Below are 6,000 nucleotides of genomic sequence, written 5' to 3'. Positions count from 1 at the left end.
AACTTCAAAAACATTATTCAAAACCAACTAATAAGAAACTCCCCCACAACACTTGCATATTAAACCCTTATAGGTGCTCTCCCATAAACCTATAACTCATCTGATTGTGATGAGACATGTGAGCTGACATGAGATCCAACAACAATAGCATTTTCGACAGGAATATCTCCAGGGCATGGACCATGACCAAGACCTTCTTCATCTTCATCAAAGGAATATGTGAACCTGATGTGTTTTCCCTTCGAGGTAGGAGTGGAAGAGAAATGCTAGGTGACATTGATGGACACTCCATTTCCTTTAGCAGCGTAGATAGCAGCCATCTTGGCAGTAACGACACTAGAATGGCAGGAGGAAGCAGCAGTGTGAAAAGATACAGAGGATGGATCCACGGGATGTTGAGGGACAAGCTTTGGAGGATGTAGAGAAGGCTTAGGGACGAATGATTAAGGATTCAGGGAAGTTTGACTTAGAGAAGGTGTAGAGAATGAGTTACTGACAAGTGGTGAAGACAGAGAATGACCAACCAAAGACTTAAACTCAACAAATTGCTTTCTAAGGGAGTTAATTTCAGACTTAAGATAAGCAATTTTTTTTGTCTTGAGAGGCATTGGATGGAGGAACTGGTCTGGGATCACCCTGAGCTACAACATACATTACATTGCTTAGGTTCATCACATTTCTATCAAGGTCCTTAATGGTTTTAAGGCAAAGATCATCAGAACATTTTTGAACATCAACATGCTCACACAACTGAGTGATCAAACAAGGATGAATGGTGGACCCTCTCTGGTGAGTTCCAACACGTTTGGACTTAGACATAATTAACTTGAAAATCAGAGAACCAAAAGGTACATCATAGTGAGCTAACATGGCAAATAATGCTCTGGTTGACTCAAGGGTAGGGTTACCATTATTCGACGTTCCTAAGACATTTCTACGGATAAAATCCGACCAAATCATACAGAAATGTCTGAGACGAGGTTTTGACACCTGCGCTTTAACAAGAGAAATAAACGGATCAACATAGGCCTCAAGATGGTAAACACACATGTCATATTGACTAATTGCAACATTATGTTTTGATGGCACGAAAATAGAAGGCGGATCAAGTCTAAGGACATCGTAAATGATGGATAAAAAACAATTATAATACCATGAACATAAATAGACCTATCCGACTCAGGAAAGTTTAATGGAATGTTAAAGTAGAACTCTTGAACCATAGATAAATTGAAATTAGGAGGAGAATTTACCCTATAAAGTCTGTATGGATCAACTAAGTCATCAGAACGGATATCATCAGCCAAGGAGAGATCATCCCAGATGATCCTTCATTCAGGCACTACCTTTCGAGCAGCCACCATAGAGAAAAAGTTATTGGCTTGAGTGGATGAAAAGACAGGAATTTGATCATCACTTGTAGCTTCAGAGGAATTCTTTATGGTTTGTGATCAAGTAGAGTGACTAGAGGGCTAAGCACGAGCAGAAGTAGAGATGTCGACCATTGGTAAGAAAATTTTTCCGACGAGAGAGTTTGAGAAATGAGGGAAAAGGAACTCAAAGCAAACGGCACAAAATGAGGAAGGTAAAAACTTAGCTGGGTTAGAGAAGGTTAAAACCTAGGACATTGTGAAGAAATATAAGTTGTGCGATGAAAAACCAATGAATGAGATGCACATAATTAAAAACAGACGGTGTAAAGATAAGAATACCCTTAATGAACCTCACCCTTCTTATTAGACAGCGTGACTAGTCAGAAGGTTGGAATTTACTACAACACAACTAATAAAGTGCAACAAGATGTAATCACAAAAGAAGACAGCATGCAAACATAAGAAAACAAGCTACATATACAAACGTAGCACCATTTGAGTTATAACCAACTAGGAACCTCACAGAGAAAATCCAAGTACGAACAGATTCAATAACCAAGTTTCCACGACAAATTTAAATTTTATTTTCTGACAAAGTAAGCATATTTGAAAAGAAACATGCAATGCAATACTTCAAGAATAAATCTTTAAAGTCACACAAGTATAGCACAACATAGATTAACACTCGTTCATACCAGATCCATGATGTGTCAAGGTATGGGAAAATGATTGGTGATAGCCATTGAAAACTAAGTTACACGCAACTAAGCAAAGATTTAATTCAAAAGCTGATCAAACTTTTAATAACCTATTGAGATTAAGACACAACCCTCACAACATAAATTGAGCTAATATCTAAACAAAAAACTACTCACAATGAAGAACCAAGCCCAAAAGAACTTATAAGTTGGCAAAAGAGATACAGTGCACATGACCATTGATAAGATTGGTAAGACTTGCACTTTGACAAACTAAGACACATTTTGAGACTTTCTTGAGACAGGGAGAGGAATTGAATAATCATGACATTGCATGAGACAATACTTTTGAGAAATTTGGAATTTTCTTTTCTTCCCCCCCCCTTTTTTTTTTTTTGAATTTTTGAGAACTTTGCTCATGAGCGAAGTGATTGAAGCTCAGATAAATGATTTTACTTTTGAGGGGATTTGAGCACAATGAAGAACAAAATAAGTGGTGTTTTGTATTGGAATAAACACTTAGCCCAATTTATAGAGAATGATTGTTACTACACCTCAATCAAGACCAAAGTAAGTCTAACCCTCAAATCAACAAGTGTTTTTGTCAAATGAGACAAAGATTTTTCACAAACTATCAAGTCATAACAAGGAGAACCTTTGACATCACAGAAAAGGAATTAAAAAAGGTGAATATACAAAATGCCAATAAGTGAGACAGTTAAGAGATGCACAAAGTGACAAACATACTTAACTGATGAGTTGATTAACAAGACAGACAAAAGAACAAGAAATGAGACGCAGAAAAATAACGAAATGGAAGCAAGGCAACTCAACCTGTTCAGTCAAAGGCACAGAAGTCAATAGACCATCGAAGATTTTTGCATCTTCGATTTTCCAAAAGACTTATGAAATACATAACTAATTGTTCCTCAAATGGCACCAAGTTTATATCAACAACATTTCCTTGCAAGAATCTCCTAAGACACAGATGTTTGTTCCCAAGCCACTTGAAGGTTATTTGAAAATGAAAATCCAAACAATTAATGCATAATCTTGATCATGATCCACATCAAAAATCAAATTAATATCAACAAATAGAAGAACAAACCACAATGCAGAGATGCAATCAAACAAGGTATATAAAGAGTTTGCATTCAGAAAAGAGAATGAAAACTACCTTGGTGTTGTTATACCTCCAGCAGTCAATATGAGTGGCATCTCACCATGAATCAACAATGAAGATTGAGTGATCAAAATTTCATTATCTAGACAACAGTCTTTGGCAAGTTCAGAGCAATACCCTTTTGTGTGAGATATAATAAGATGCCTTCCCAAAATGTAAGGTTCCCACAAGTAGCATTCAGAAATGAAGACTTGTAATTTTCCACATTGGACCATTTGCTAAAAAAGATATGTGTTCCAACTTGAGCAATCATCATACTTAGAGGCAACAATTGTATAGAAAATTTCCTTCGATATTGGAACCACCAACATGTTCTTCCCATGTTTACCAACAATTCTGCAAATCATCTTGGAAAAGCAAACTTTATTAGCAACTTCGTCACAAAGTTGACCAATACTAAGGAGATTAGTTGACAATCCAACCACATAACAAACATCTTCAAGCATAAGAAGTCCAAGAATCTTCACCACTCATTGTCCAACAATCTTAGCCTTGTCTCCTCCACCAAACTCAATCATACCAATTTTGAATGGTGCAAGAGATAGAAAAGCATCTTTGTCATCGGTCATATGATGAGAACAACCACTGTCAAGGTACCAAGTGTCTGGCCTAAAGGATGATGTTGGACTTTGAGCAATCAAACACTATCCAAATCCACATTGAAAGCCACTTGAACTTGGCTTGACATCTCTTGAGCTTGAAGAATTAACAATATTAGACATTATGCTGACTTCTATGGTTAAACGCTCAACTTGTTCATTTAGATCATTTTTCATTTCCAGATGCAGTTTTCTACACCTAGGTCTAGTATGGCCAAGATCACCACAATGATGACATTTGGGGATGAATCTAGACATTGAAGTAGAGTCAGCCAAATGAGCTATAACCGGAAGTTCCTTAGAGGCATGCATGTTCACACCCATAGAACTTTAACTGGTTTCATCACAAGCAACCACATTATCACCTTCAAATTGCTTCCAATAACGATACTCTTTCTGATAAGTCAGCACCCATAGACAGACAATTTAACTTGCATGTAGCCTTATTCAATTCCGAAGTTAGCTTCAAATTAGATTCCCGATACAATTCATTATTTTCCCGTAATAAATGAATTTGTTGAAGCAAACTTTCATGCAATATCATTAAACTCTAAACATGATCTTCAAGAGATGTGATTAAGTCATCATTTTCATCATCATCACCATAGAATGAGCCTTTTTCATTTAACTTTTAGAGTTCAGCCTCTAACCTTATAATTTTGTCACACAGTTCTGACCTAACTAGCCGAAGAGACATAACCTCTTCTTGCAACATAGATACCTTTTTGGTAAGCTCAGCATTATCCAATGCTGAAACACACATCTCATCAAACAGCGATTCATACAAGCTTGACAACTCCTGAGACGATGACACATTAGTATTATCCAACAACACATCATTTTCACTGGATAAATGCTCCATCAACAAATGCAACTAATGCAACAATCTCTTCTTCATTATCTGATGACTTGTCTGATGACATAAAATCTTGATCATCACTGTCACTCTAAGTGGCTATCATAGCCTTTTCATGATTCTAATAAAGAAGTCTAATGTTGGCACACTCAGCGGCACGATGCCTACTTCCATCACATGTATAGCAAGGACCAGAAAATTTTGATGGTTTTTTGTTTTTCTTTCCTGAGGAATCACTAGATTTTTCACTAGGAAAAGGTTTCCCATGATTATTTGATGACCTATCAGACCATTTGACATCCCTTCCTTTGTTTTTGAGACCTCTTCTAAATTGCTTGACAAATAGGGCAAGATCATATTCTGAGAGCAAATCATAAGAGTTGATTGTAACGTTGTTGTGATCAACACTTTAAAGAGAGACATCTTTTCCTTTTTTGATGACACCATCATCCATATCAAGCTCCATCTCATAAGTAATGAGTTTCCCAACTAACTTCCTGAGTTTAATCTCATTTAAATCTTGAAACTCTTGGATGGTAGCCTTCTTTGCTTGGAATATTTTGGGCAAAGATCTCAAGATCTTTTGAACACTTGTCGTTTCCCTAATCACAAGGCTTCATTCATCAACATTTCAACCTTTGCATAAAAGGCAAAGAAGGTTTCAGACTCAAGCATTCGTAGATCTTCATACTTTGATAGGGTCATTTGAAGCTTCAAATCCCTCACTTGCTTGTCATCTTCATGAAGGATTTGAAGTTTATCCCAAACTTGCTTGGCAGTTATACAATAGGGATTATGAGCAAAATGAGCTGATGATATGGTTGAAATAATGGCATTTCGTGCCTTCCTGTTTGCCATAGCATACGTCACTTCACCAGTAGTTCATTCACTTTTAAGTTTGATCACCAACTCCTCATCAACAACTCTAGAGGGAGCCTTCTACTCAAGAGTAAGATAATCAACAACAAGGAAATCCTGTGCCTCAAGGAATATTTGAAACTTCTCACTCCATATCGCAAAATTTACACCATTAAAGAATGGATGAGAGTTACACGGTCACGATCCATGATGTGAGACCACCCAATACCAGTAAAATCCCATAGATTACTCTATGTATGTCTAGAGCAAGGCTCTGATACTAATTGAAATTGGTACCAGGTGGAATACCTTACAATAAAAACATAGAATCAACTGTATTGACTAGTCAGATGAACTAGTCAACTTAGTACAGGTTGTTAGATAGCCACAAGCATATAAACCAAGTAGACAGATAATGCTAAAGCAAGACAAA

This window comes from Malus sylvestris, chromosome 3 (genome assembly GCF_916048215.2).
Source record: "Malus sylvestris chromosome 3, drMalSylv7.2, whole genome shotgun sequence".
Classification (NCBI taxonomy): Eukaryota; Viridiplantae; Streptophyta; class Magnoliopsida; order Rosales; family Rosaceae; genus Malus; species Malus sylvestris.
Note: the sequence above shows the minus strand (reverse complement) of the source record.